Source organism: Neovison vison, chromosome 2, assembly GCF_020171115.1.
Source record: "Neovison vison isolate M4711 chromosome 2, ASM_NN_V1, whole genome shotgun sequence".
Classification (NCBI taxonomy): Eukaryota; Metazoa; Chordata; class Mammalia; order Carnivora; family Mustelidae; genus Neogale; species Neogale vison.
Genome location: NC_058092.1, coordinates 177,689,112 through 177,703,827, shown reverse-complemented (window position 1 = coordinate 177,703,827; position 14,716 = coordinate 177,689,112).

Genomic DNA, 14,716 nt, shown 5'->3' with positions numbered 1-14,716 from the left:
CCCTGCCTGTTGGACAAAACAGTTTGTGCACTCAAGGATATATGGATGTTATGTCTAGGACTTCAGACTCTGGAGCCAACCTGCCTGGGTTCCAAACACAGCTCTGGATCTTGGAATCTGTTTCACAGAGAAAGAAAGAAGGTCCCAAGGACCTCCAGCCCTCCTGGATCTCTACAGCTGCTCTCAGATCTGGAGACCACACTTTCCTGGAGCTCATCCTTCTGCACTTTCTCTGGAGATGTGTCATATAGGAAACAGAAGTCAGGTGGTGGAATGTTCCACCATTTGATTGTACTGTTGGGAGGGCCAAGAGAATCCTTCTGAGTCTGGCTGGACTGTACAGGTCATGTTTCCATTCTACTTGACTCCAACTGTCAACATTGTGAAAAAACAATCAGTTCAATGCTTAAAAAAAAAAAAATCTGCCCAAGTTCAAATAATTGTTTTGGCTAACTTCTCCCTCCCGTCATTAACCAGCTGCTTTGATGCCATATGGAGTCAACCTATGGAAAACTCAATTTCAACAGTCACTTTTTGTGAAGACCATTTAAATCAAGTGCCTCTCATTTCTTTTCTGGCTGGCAAACTGCCTCATTACTCTAAAGCATAGCTCAAATAGCACCTTCTCTGGGAAGCATTTTCTGACAACATTTCTTCCTTAGGTAGAGCTAATTCACATCCCCTCTCTCCTCTGTGCTTCTCAGGTGTTGTGCACCCATCTCTGTCCTGACATTTGTCACCTTGTAGAGAGTTATTTGTATCTATGAGGAGTTCCTGAGGGCCAGAGGAACTTTATGTGTACTTCTGCTTGACAGTAACTTCTTAGTGAAGACTCCTTAAGAAAGGAAGACAAGAGGAAGAGACAGAGGAAAAGAAGGAGAAAGGAGAGAATTTATGGAAAAATTTGGAAAACGTATGAGCAACCTTGATAGTGAAGTAAGAAGAAACCAGCTGTGTAAAGGAGTGCTGAATGGTCTGTTTTCTCTTGCTCCTCCATAGGTGACTCCTTTGGGTGTCTGAAGTTGTTTATTAGGACAGGTAAGGATTCTGGGGAAAAAAATGCAATGAGTTTAACTTTGTCAGATACCTACAAGAGACGATTTTCTGTTCCGAGAGAACCCACTTCCACACTTCCCCAGAGAATAAAGGCATAAAAGAATCACTGCATTCAGAATTGCTTTTTCTCTGGGATGAGGAGTCTGAAATTTCATGCTAGGCATAATAACACTCGCCTGGGGAGAACAATCTGGTTTGGGAATTAGATGGCATGGGATTAACCAGGGAGTAGTGCGGCCAAAAAAATCTGGTTGTTATCTCTCCTAGAAGTCTGTCCTCATCTAGCCTGGTGGTCAACAGCGCGTCTCAGCTTAAGTGTTAACACGTTTTTGGCCTGTACAATCTTCAAAGATCTCAAAAACCTTCAAAAATTCTGGTCCTCATCTTCTTGATCGATAAGGCAGAATCTCCAGACCTTCTTCTGTCAGAAGGTGGAAAATGTAGTCAACTATTTTTTTTTGGCCTTATGATACTAACCTATTTATTAAACTTTTCACTAGTGTGACTGAACCGGTTGGTGGTTTTGGCATTGATAGCATTGGGGCCGCTGGCCATAAAATGAGTTGCATTTGTGTTGCCTGTCCACTAGGGGACTGTTTACCATGAAGTTTTCTCAGAGAATATTAGAATCTTAGCAAGGGATTTAGAACTAGACAGTTATTACATCTAGATTTCCATACAGCATAAGAACAAAACCATATTTTGATCACTGATGGGAAAACATGACTTTATTTTAACCTAGTCTTGGAAAATATAAGTAACTAGTTTATACAAATCACAATTCAGTCTATCAAAAGGTTTTATTGAGCATTTACTATTATGTTAGGTACTGTTCTAGGTGTTTGAGGTATATCAGTGAAGCAAAGAAAGATCTTTGCTTTCATGGTGTTTACATTCTATGTGAAAACATGACAGTCAGAAAAGTAAGTTAAGAGTCACTTATGGTTTATTTCCCTCTCTCCTTTATTTCTTTTCCCCCTTCCCATCTGTTCATCTGTTTTCTTTTTTAAATTCCACATATGAGTGAAATCATATTGTATTGTTCTTTCTCTGACTGACTTGTTTCACTTAGCATAATACTCTCTAGTTCCATCTACATCATTGCAAATGGCAAGACTCATTCTTTTTAGTGGTAGAATAATATTCCGTTATATATATAATAGAATATATACATGTATATACACACATATATATATGCACATATATATATATGCCACATCTTGATCCATTCATCAGTCAATGGATGATTGGGCTTTCTCCATAGTTTGTCTATTGTTATAGCCCATATATAATAAGGCTGTTATAAACATCTGTATTTTTTTATTCTTTGGGTAAATAACCTAGTAGTAAAATTGCTGGACCATAGGTTAGTTATGTTTCTTTTTTTAAGGTTTTACTTATTTATTTGAGAGAGGGAGATAGAGCATGAGCAGTGGGGAGGGGCAGAGGGAGAGTGAGAAGCAAGACTTTGCACTGAGCTGGGAGCCCCATGCTGGTATGGGGGATGGGTGGGGGGCTCAATCTCAGGACCCTGAGATCATGACCTGAGTCGAAGGCAGACACTTAACTACTGAGCCACCTAGGTCCCCCTAGGGTAATTCTGTTTATAAGTTTTTGAGGAACTTCCAAACTTCTCCAGAGTGACTGTACCAGTTTGCATTCCCACCAACAGTGTAAGAGGGTCCCAAAAAGGATTACTTTGATCTCAGTGTTGTGAATGGACAATGTTCAGACAAACCTGGGCTGCATGGCAAATTCAGTCAGGTGAAATCTGAGAATAGAAAAATTCCCCAAGAAGATTCACAAGATACCATTTTCAAAAAAAGCATTTGGGTTCTACTTCCAGAATGTCACTGTGGGTGTGCTGCTATGAGCTTGATTGAAATAACCATTGTATCCACATTTGTAATAGACAAGGCCATTCCTCCAACTCTCTTAGAGTTCATGTTCTTTTTCATCTATTACATTGAAATCTAAAAATTTCCCATATTTTGCAAAATCCTATGCTAGTCAGAAAGTATGAAAGTCAAGGATACAAAAGTGGACAATATGTGGTCTCTGTCCTCTCCTTTAGTTCCCAAAGACAAAATTTAGATCCATGATCTCAAGGTGCTATCTGTCTCTGATATATATCAGATGCTTACTTTTTTTTTAAAAGGTTTTATTTATTTCTTAGAGAGAGAGAGAGGAGGGGGAGCAGAGGGAGAGGGACAAGCAGACTCTGAGCTGAGCACAGAGCCTGACTTGGGGCTTGACCCCAGGACCCTGAGATCATGATCTGAGCTGAGGTCATGAATTAGAAGCTTAACCAAGTGAGCCATCCAGGTTCTCCAGATGTTTACTTCCTTTCTTAAAATAATCAGTGACTTTTTGTTGTTGTTGTTGAGAATCCTTGCTTAGAATAATGTTCCACCTTCCTGATCCCTGTGTGATAAGCAGATGAATTCTAATTCTAAATTGAGCTGGGTTTCTATAAAGTGTGAGATTCCCAAACCATCATTCTCCAAGAGGGCTGTTTGTCTATAGGGGACAGGGCAGAAAATAGTGGTATCTAAATAGAAAATTTAAGTTCCTTAATTCATTATCTTTAGACCTAAAGAGCAAAGCCAAATCTGAGAGTAATATATAGTGTCTGGAGCATTCAATAGACGTAGCTGGGTACGTGGACAGCTAAGAATTCCTATGGGGTTGGTATAACACACCTTAACAAGAGAGAGAAGCAGATGGTCTTTTAGTTTGCTAGGACTGGCATAACAAAGTACCAGAGATTAGGGGGTTAAAACAATAGAAATTCACTTTCTCAAAGTTCTGCAGGTTAGAAGTGCAAGATCAAGGTTGGTGGTTTTCATTTCTTTTGTTATCTTCTCCCTGTGTCCTCACCTGGCAAACTGATCTCTCTGTGTCCAAATGTCTTCTTCTCAAAAGGACACCAGTCAGATCAGATTGGCGTCCACTCTAATAGCCTCTTTTTAACTTAATCATCTCCATCTCCAAATACAGCAGCATTCTGAGGGACTGAGGGTGAGGAAGAACTTCAACATATGAATTTTTGGGGTGGTGGTGGGGGTAGAGACACAGTTCAGCTCATATCAAGTAGCACGGTCTCATCGTTCAAGTCTAAGACTGATATATTGAGACATATAGGCATTTCTGCAAGGGAAGTATATATGCTTTGGAGCTGACTTTCTTTGCAAAAATATGGAACCCACTACAGACAGGACCCAGGTCTGAGTTAGGTTTCCAAGAAGAGGAGTGACATTGTGTAACATTTTATTCAAGTCCTCTGGGTGCAGAGCATGCCTATAGCACTCACCTCCATGAGAGACTGAGCCAACCAGGGCCCAAGTGGGTTCCCCAATTAACAGACTCAACAAACACGTGGATGGGAAAACTGATTGAAGGACATTCTCTGGTCTGTATATGGTATATTCTGAAAGGGTCTCACTTGGTAAGCATTTAGTTCTTGTTTTCTCATGATGATTCTGACATGATTTCAGAAACAAGGCAAGAAAAGAAGACATTCCTGCTTAGATGCCCTGTGGTCATTGGTGTGTAGGAATTCTGATTTAGAGTTTGGGCATGGTCTGACAGACAAGGCTTTGGTAGGGGCATGGGTCTGTACTGAGACTTCCACATCCCCATTCTTTTTTCATTAAGCTGGCTGGGCATATTCTCATGAATACTAGGCAAACACTCTGTTATTCTTTGAGCTCAACTTACTCTGCAAGTGGCAAATATCTCCCAAGTCATAAAATCCTCAGTTTGGAGTTACTTTAGGAGTCATCACAGTAATCTGAAAGGATCTAAGGTTATTACATTAAGCAGAGATGAGGAGTAAGTTATCTGGAGAAGGCTGGTGGTCCAAATGTCTCCACTGAGACACATTACTTTGGTGGATCTGCCAGAGTCCAGGGTTGGTTTCCAGTCCTTAAAGTATCAAGATACTTAACTTATCATCATATTGAAAGACAGATGAATTGTTTTAGAGGAAAATTTTTCAGTAAGTGAATCAATGCAACTTGTGTATAGACCTCGTGAAAAATCAACCTATTAAGAAGACTAGACACTCCTGTCTTCTGAAAAGTCCATTTGGTTTCTGTAGCCTCCATGGGAAACTATGTTATAATTGGAAGGTTGCTTGGTGAGTCAGAGATCTAAACAAAAGGAGTTACTTATATGATTCAAATGTTTAAATACAGGGATGAAAGATAGATTTCATTTCATCAGCAACTCTTATTGATTGTTAAGGGCTGTCTGGAGTGCTGAGAAGTATAAGGCTAGTTTTAGACCTGGTGGGAAAGTGACAGTTGATTAGCAATGTCTGCCATGGACACAGGTTCAGGAGTAAGTGACATGTGTGCTCTACTGAACCATCCCTAGTGAAAAGCCATCACAGATAGACTTATGAATTCACAGATACGCAGACACACACACGCACACAGACACATGTGCACATATTAGGACTGGGGGCTCAGGAACCCTGTGCAGTGCTTGGCTGGCAACCGCCAACATCCATTTTCAGTGCTTCCATGCGTCATGGGTCTTTCTGACTGACTAACCCATCCTTCCTGTGGATATGTTCAGTCAGATCAGAGTTAAGTGTTACAGGTCTGAAAGTGAGCCAGTGTCTTTGAGATGACTGCCTGATCATTTTAGGCTGACTTATCTTTTCTCTCCTAGAGGATAATCTTAATTGACCTGACTTGGACACCTCTTTGCATCCCTTGTATGAAGACAAGAATAATTTACTTTAGCAATTGTCGTACTTCAGGTGAACTCCTTTTTCCAAACTAAATCTTACCCGTAATGGGAATATATCAAACAGATAAGAGCAACGGGCTGGCCTCTGGAAGTCTCAACCCTCACAGTTTAGCAGATACCATTTTCCTGTGTGGAGAAGCCTCACTCCTTTGTAGTGAGCCTTGGGGATGCATGGAGTTCTATTTGAAAAGCACTTATCTAGTTTAATTTCTTCAGCCCAGGCAGGAGAGAATGCAGGCACTGGAAAATAAAATGGCTTACTCAGGATTCTACAGAAAGATGAGGCCACATGGCACAAGGAACTCCCCTCTCCCATATCCTGACTCCCGCTCAGGTGTTCTTTCCATGAGCCCCAAGCTTGTGGGTCCGAGGAAGATTCTGTCAACATCCCAGTGGCCCAGCCTGGTCTAAATTGTAAATCATCAAGGGGAGGAGTAGTCACAGGCCCACCTGAGGGGACAGGCTGCGGACCCCATAGAGAAATATGTCTGCTTTGTCTCTCTTCCATTTCACAAGTGAAACCTGACAGCATAGATTAGAAAAATAATAAAAGGCCATCTCATCTGTGTTCCTTATTTATTACACATTATCCAGGTATCTGGTTGCAAAACCTGCACTCCTACTCCTCTCTCATTGTTAACAACGTTTGAAGCAGAACACACTGACCTGCTTCATCAGATACCATCGGCATTTCAGTGAGTGCTCCCTTTCTGGGTGACTTCCACCCTCCCTCTTGGTTGTCGCTCTCTTTGCTGTCCCCCAAAATTCAGTCTGGGGACACTTCAATTAACAACAGCAAAGCATGCCTCCTTTACTTGATATGACTGCTCCTATATGTAGTCAAGGAAAAAAATCACACCCCTTTAAAGGAAAATAGACGGACTACCCAGATTGTAGTGTCAGACAGTGGAGCCTGGGGGAATGTGACCCAGTTAACCAAGGGGGGTGGATACGTCAGACCTCCTTCTCTGGTCTTGCTTACTGTCCCCTCCCCAGCCTGTGGAGGACACTAAACTTGGGTGAGAAAGCAGCTCTTCTTTAGTCTTTATCAGAGGGAGAGGAGGAGGTGGAACGGAAGAAGGAAAGGGGTACGGAGAAGAGAAGAGAAGGGAAGAGAAGGGACAGGAAGGGTGGGAAGAGAAGCTGAGGTGAGGAAAACAGGAAGAGGGATGGAGATGAGTTGACAGAGCAAGGAGGACAAGAGCCAGAAAATGGGACAAGAAGGAAAGAGGGAGGCAAAGATGGAGGAGGACGAGAAGGAGAAGGAGGACAAGGAGAGAGAGCTTTGTTTTTGCAGCATATAAAGTAAAATCCAAGTCAAGCAGTCCTCTCCTGAGCTGCCTCTTGCCTCTTAGAGGCTCATGGAGTGGAAAGACTGGACACCATGGGGGATGATCGGGGCTCTCGTCTCACCTCCGCCACATATCCTGTATCAGCCTGAGCAAATCTCCTCTCCTCCCTGAGCCCCAGTTTCCTTAAGATTCAGTGAAAAGGATATGTGCAAAGCCCTGAGTGTCTCCCCACCCATTCCCACCAACCCCAACTAGCGCCATTGCCCCGGGGCAGTCTTGAATCTGTGCTGAGAAGACAGACACCAGGAGGAGAACAGAGTCCTTTGTGGCCAGCTGGGGACCGACAACTTGAAAGGCGATGGGGGCAGAAGAATTGAAGCATTTTTGTTGTGGAGGAAAGCGTGGGCTGTAGGCAGGGAGCCAGAAACCACTGACATCACCATAATACTTGGAACGGGCCTCTGAGAGGTGGGTGGGAGCCTCAGGGAGTGGGCAGAGCTACCTGGGGAAGGGATGGAGGGCCTGAGTCTGGCCCAAGAGTAGCAAGGACCCTGGAAAGAGAGAGGCTCATGGGTTCTCACAGTTTCAGGAGACTGGCAGCCACGAATCCAAAGGAAGAAGGAAGTGAATAGAATTTGGGAGATCATTTGTCCTCTCAGTTCCTTGGTTTGGGTCTTGGAGGAGAAGATGGAAGGGGAAGATGAGCATGATCATCTCGAGGCAAAATCTATTCACCTTGATTTCTGGGCCTGGAGTTGCAAACACTCAATACAGCAGCTGTTGATGTTCACTTTCTCCCTTTGGCCCCCCAGAGCCTGCCCAACAGGGAATGGAACTGGAGGCCACCTCTGTGATAAGGTTTAGGGGTGCCAGGCCTTACTTCTTTGCCCTCAGATGTGGCCACCGCTAAAGGGCCACCGTGCTTATAATCTCTATGATTATTAAGCCCCCTTTTTGGATTAAACATTGCCCTCTTCCCAAAGACCTGTTATAAAAATATTTCATTCCTCCTTAGGTATTTGCAAGTACTAGCATCTTAGCACAAGCTTATCAACTCGATGGCATGTGCTCCACCACTCTCTTCCAGGGTTCTAATGTTGGGAGAGAATTGTTCAGGGTACTACTGATTGAGGTGCTCGGATACAGGGAAAACAGACCAGGAGCTCATTCCTTTGCCCCGAGGAAGCTGCTTATGGGACACCACGAGATGCCTTACTCTTTAGGATACCCTTTGCAAAGTCCTTAAAAGTCCACACCTCTTCTGCAACCTCCTTGGTGATGGGAACCTCATTACCTCATGAGACAGCTCATTTCATTGTTGAATGACCTAAGCGGTTAGAAAGTGGTCAGCTCACACTCGGTTGAAATCTCTCTGCTTGACAAGTCCACCCATTAGTGCTGGTTCATAGAGCATGTCTACTTCCTCTTCCCTCATGTCAGCCCTTCCAGTTGTTGAAGATGGGTATCATGTGCTCCTGGGTTTTCTCTTCTCTAAGTTAAATATATCAGTTTTTTTTTTTTACTCTGCTTCATGTGACATGGCATTAGAGCTTTCATCAGCCTGAGTAACCCCCAGGTTGTCAGTGACTGTTTTATGACCAGTGCTCTCCAGTGAAAAATAACTAGTCTGATTTGTACTAGCCTATGGGATAGATGCTTACTGAACTGAGTTCATCATTCGATTCTGTGATCTAGAAATTATCCTTCTCTTTATGTAAACAAAGATCTGGTTTTTCAAAGATGCTGCTTCCCCTTACCTTGGATTAAGCTCATAGTCAGCTAAGACCCTTAGATTATTTTACTTTAAGTTACTACCCATCCTATATTGAGCTGATAAGAATTTGTAAAATTGGTTACCATTGTTGCTGAACAGGAACGTGCATTAACTATTTGTGTGTGGTCTTGTGCTGGGCACAGGACCAGAGAGACAAGACCTTTCAAAAATTATAATTTGAAACTTATTTATTCAACACTTACTTATTGTTAGCACTGGCTTTTTAGCGGACAATTCGTCAGCATCCAAATTTTATACATTCTTAACATTCGTCCAACGTTCTACCCTTATTTTCTAGACCAGATTGCTCACATAATGCATTTAAAGATATTTGTAGAAGGATGTTAATTACAGCATTAATTTTATTTTAAAATTTTTTAAAAAGATTTTATTTATTTATTTGACAGAGAGAGATCACAAGTAGGCAGAGGCAGGCAGAGAGAGAGGGGGAAGCAGGCCTCCAGCTGAGCAGAGAGCCTGATGCAGGTCTCGATCCCAGGACCCTGAGATCATGACCTGAGCCAAAGGCAGAGGCTTAACCCACTGAGCCACCCAGGTGCCCCTACAGCATTAATTTTAGTTTTGAAAAAATAAGCAAACTAAATTTTCAAGAGGAATGGTAAATATAGAACATGCAGAAGTGGAATATCATGAAACCGTTAAAACGAATGGGTTAGATCTGTATCTAACAACACGAGAAGGTCTTTAAGATACATTGTAAAGTAAAAAGCACATCAGATCCATAGTAGGTATACTGTAATCTCATTTATGTTTTAACAAACTGAAGTATATTCAGAAAGTATATATATATTTAAATATAAATAAGAGTTTGGAATATATACAGTAGACTATTAACGCAAATTTCCTATTGGAGTTGGAGAGCGAAGGTTTGGATCTTTGCAAGCATATGTTCATTTCTTACTTGTGTGATTCTTTAAAAAAATTTTCTAGAAGACAGAGGAAATATACCCCAAGCAGATATTAGGAAAGACAAAGAACTCAAAGGTGGAGAAAGGTGTTATTGCCTTCTCTCAAAACAAGATAAAATCCAGTAGGAGGGATAAGGCAACATATGGATTATGAAGGGATGATGCCTTGGAAGATTTTGAAAAATCCACATGAAGGAGAGATTCCCTCTGCCTGGAGAAAGGAAAAAAAGCCAAGAGGTGGAGCCCAGTGGATGGCAGGATTTTGACAGGGGATGGCACTGAGGGGCTTTTGTAAGAAGGCGAGAAAGATAGCACCGTCTCTGGGTAGGGTGTTCAGTCTGGTGTGTTGGAAGTGTAGGGTTTGTTTGAGACACAGTCAGCAGAAAGTCTAGGAGGGTAAGTTGGGTTAGAGCTCCAATAGCCTTTGATGTGTTTTCTTTGGTACAATGGGAAATACCCCTGGGTGGTGCCTTAGGTAGATTAATGCAGCTCTGATAAGGTCAGGAGGTTGAGGGGCGATGAGACTGGAGGCTGAGAGACCATTTAGGAAACTCTTGCTATATATCAGCATTTTTCCATGCTCTATTCAAAGTTAGTAGTGTTTTCTCCATCCACCTCCCTAAATAAGTTCAGCATCTAAGTAATCTTGAAAAACTTGCCCATTAAATCTCTTCTTGAAGGTCTGCAATACCCTTAATATAATATAGGTCCTGAGAAGTCCTGCAATAAAAATTTATTTAAAGATCTCTCAAAATTATTTGAACCCAGAACGTTCAGTTTGTAGCCTGCATTTTTCACAGTAGCATTCTGAACAGCAGCAAGCTCTTTGGAAATCTTAGAGCAGAATCATAAAAGTCTGAATGGGGGTGGCAGCAGAACAATGGGTAAAACAGGATGGTTCCTGGGGGAGGAAGTTTTGAGAGGGCTTGCCATGTTGTTTGGGTATGGGGTTAAGAGAGAAAGGGATGTGTCAAAATCTCTGAGACTTTCCTTACTTCCGCTATAATTCTTCATACCAAAAATGGTAAGCATCAGATCTAGCCCTCTAAATATTTGGTCACACACACTGAGGCCATTTCTATTCAGTGGCCAGAATAAACTGCTGGGCTGAGAAAAAAAATCGGTTCCCCCATGCCCCACTCCTCATGAAAATATTCAATTTAAAATGCTGTGTAATATAATCAACTGAGTGAAAATACAATCCATGAAGTGGGAGAACATTTTGTAAATAAAGTATCTGACAAAGAATTAATATCTAGAAAATACAAAGAATGCCTACAACTCAACAAATACACACAAAAAGAAATGGATAAAGTACTAAAATAGATATTTTTCTGAAGAAGAAATGTGACCAATGACCGATAAGCATATGAAAAGATGCTCCATCATTAATCATCAGGGAGATGCAAATCAAAGCCACAGGAGATAACACCTCATACCCATCATGATGGCTATTATCAAGAAACCCAAACTAGGGGTACTTGAGTGGCTCAGTCATTAAGTATCTGCCTTTGGCTCAGGTCATGATCCCCGAGATCAAGCCCCCGGGATCAAGCCCCACATTGGGCTCCTTGCTCAGAGGGAAGCCTGCTTCCCCCTTCCCACTCCCCCTGCTTGTGTTCCCTTTCTCTTGCTGTCTCTGTCAGATGGATAAATAAAACTTAAAAAAAAAAAAAGAAAGAAAGCAAAACTAAAAATTGTGGCAAAGATGTGAAGAAATTGGAAGACTTGTTCACTGTTGATGGGAATGTGAAATGATATAGGCACTGAGGAAAATAGTATGGAAGTTCCTCAAAAAATTAAACATAGAATTACCATATGATCCAGTAATTCTACTTTTGAATATATACCCCAAAGGATTGAGTGTGGGGTTTCATAACAACATAATTCACAATAGCCAAAGGGTGGAAACAAACACTTGGGTTATAAATGGGTAAACAATGTGGTATATACAGACAATGGAATATTATTCAGCCTTTAAAAAGAAGGAAATGCTGACACATGTTATAACATGGATAAAGACATTAGAAGACATTGGTCTAAGTGAAATAAGCCAGTCCCAAAAAGACAAATAGTGGGTGAGGTACCACTTACGTGAAGTACCGACAGTAGTTGAATTCATGGTGGCGGAAAGTAGAATGGTGGCTGCCAGGGGCTGGGAGGAGGGGAACAGGGAGTTATTGTTTAATGGGTTCCAAATTTCTAGAAGTTGAAAGAAGGAAAGAGTCTGGAATTGGCTGCTGGTGATGGGTGCAGAGCTGTGTCAGTGTACTTCATGCCACTAAACTGTACGCTTGAAAATGGCTATGAAGGCTGATTTATATTATCTGTTTATTTCACCACAATTTAAAAAATCCAGCAGGATGTAGCATTTTAGGTTCCTGTAGTCAGAGAGATGCTAAATCTCTTCAACTGGCTATTTTGTCTTTTCTTGAAGTTACTGTCATTGTACAAGTGGTCTGGAGTTTCAAAACCTGCATATACAGAACATTATCACCTATAGAGAATTTAGGGAATACAAATGCAGCACGTTACCCACTGTCAAAAATATGGAAAATACAAAAAGTACAAGAAGAAAATAACTTCACCCACCTCCTATCTGGAGATAATGAATTATCTCTAAACCTTATCTGGAGTAGCATTTTGGTGGATTTCCTTTAAGGACATGGATTTACCTTTTTTTTTTTCTGGAGTATCTGTGAATTCTCAGCCCATTCTCTCTCTCTCTTGCTCTCACTCAGGGTACTACAGGGGGGACAACCATTGCATAAGGTAGCTACATTTGGCAGGTCCTAGACTAATCTGTGGCCAAGGTAGCTGGTTATGTCAGCCATCGAATAAGTGGCAGAGATTGCTTCTTTCATGAGATGGATGTATGGAGCGTTCATTGATCATCTGAACTGTGCCCTGACCAGTCTAACATGTAAACATAATGGGATTTAGAAGGGATTTGTCATACCAGGAATTAATTAGACTACTGGTTTCTAAGGCACTCTGGAACTTCCCTTGTCCTAGTGCTCATTAAACTTTATTGTAATGAGAGCTTTGATGTCTATTTTCCACTAGAATGTAAGTAGGATCTTTGCCTGTTCACTGTTGTAGCCCATTGCTGAGAAGTACCTGGATCATAGAAGTACTCAATAAATATTGGTTGGGTGAATGAATGAATGAATGAATGAATAATGGGCGCTCATAATGACTTTTAGTTTTTGTAAGATATTTCATACCAATATTTCATATTGGAAATCTACCACAATTTGTGGACATTTATGTTTAGATTCTATTTTAAATCGTTCTTGGGTGATCATTCTTGTAATACAGTAGTAGGAGGGCAGGCTCTGGTGCCAGGCTGCCTGGGTTCATATACTGGCTCCCCTCTTACAAGCTCTGGGACATTGGATACTTAGTATCTCTATGCCTTAGTTTCTTCTTGGTGAGGTGGGGGCACTAATCACTCGTAGGATAGTTGGGAGGGATTATGTGAGCTAATATATGTAGATTACTTATAATGATGTCTGGTAAAATTAAATGCTTTATAAATGTTTGCTATTACATTTTATTGCTCATCTCTTTTGTTTATTTTGAGAGAGTGAGAGGGAGAGAGAGAGAGTGGGGAGAAGGGCATGGGGAGAGGGAGAGAGAAAATCTCTAGAAGTCTCCATGCTGAGCCTCATTCCCTTGTATTCCTAGACAAAGACTATTCCACATATAAATTTACATTTAATTTAATAAGAATACCATCCTAAGGCTATAGTTGTGCCTTGGATATTAGTAATGATGATTATATATTTATATGATTCATAAAGAAATAACATTTATTTGTTAGTATGGACTTACGAATGTTTAACTAATAGGAGTGTTTGATTAAAAAAAGGATTGAAGAGCACTGGCCTATAGGTTAAATCTTAGATCCTTTGGGATGAAGTGAGAGACCTGGTCAGTCCTGCTTCAACTTTCTTTTACTTCATCTTCAAGCCCCCCACCCTTCACTCTCAGCACCCTCGCTGTCACTGCACCAAACCACCTGCCACTTGTCAGTTGCTGGCTTGGTTAAAGTCCTTGTCTTAGGGCTGGTCTCTCTTCACACATTTCTTTACACCATAACCTCAGACAGTGAGTCAACAACTTTTTTTAATGCACAATATACAAAATGGTAGTGAGAGATTGTCTTGGCCTTTGGTTTGAAGCTCTGAGTCTGATCCCGTTCCCCATATTTAATCCTTTTTATTCCCGGAAGCTGAACTTTATCTGGTACTTCACTGTGTTGGCCAGAAAGCCCAATATAGGTAGTCTTACGATTTATTTTTATTTATGCAAAATGACACAAGTTTCTGTTTTACAGCAGTAATATAAAAGTTCTCTTTTAAGATATATTTATTTATGAAAATACTTCACTTTAAGTAAAAGTACAAAGTGGATAATAGTGCAATAAAAGTGGCTGGGGTTTGAGAGATCCTGCCCTGCCCACACTGAGATACAGGGACTAGAAGCTGGAAGTTGGATCTTCTAATAGTACAGGTCCTTATACTGGGATTTTTTAAAATTTATTTTTATTTATTTCTAATTTTTGGCAGAGTAACGTATATAGATTTTTCTGTGTGGCTAATGGTTGTCTGTCACTGGCAGCAGGACATGGGTTTGGGGTATGATGTGTCCAGTGATGTCAAGGTGCAGAACTTGGAAGCAACTGGTTGGAGGGACACGAAAATTAAAGACCTTCTCTGAGGTCCCCTTGCAGACCACTCAGCAGCTCACACGAGGTGAGGACAGGCATCCCACGTGGTACTGGGGGGGACAGGATGTTACCGATGCTTGGTGTTAAGGATGGGGAATCCTGGATCCCCTTCCTGGCACAACGTCTGAGTCTGAGGTTTGGGGATAAATGACTTGACTGCTCCAGAGGT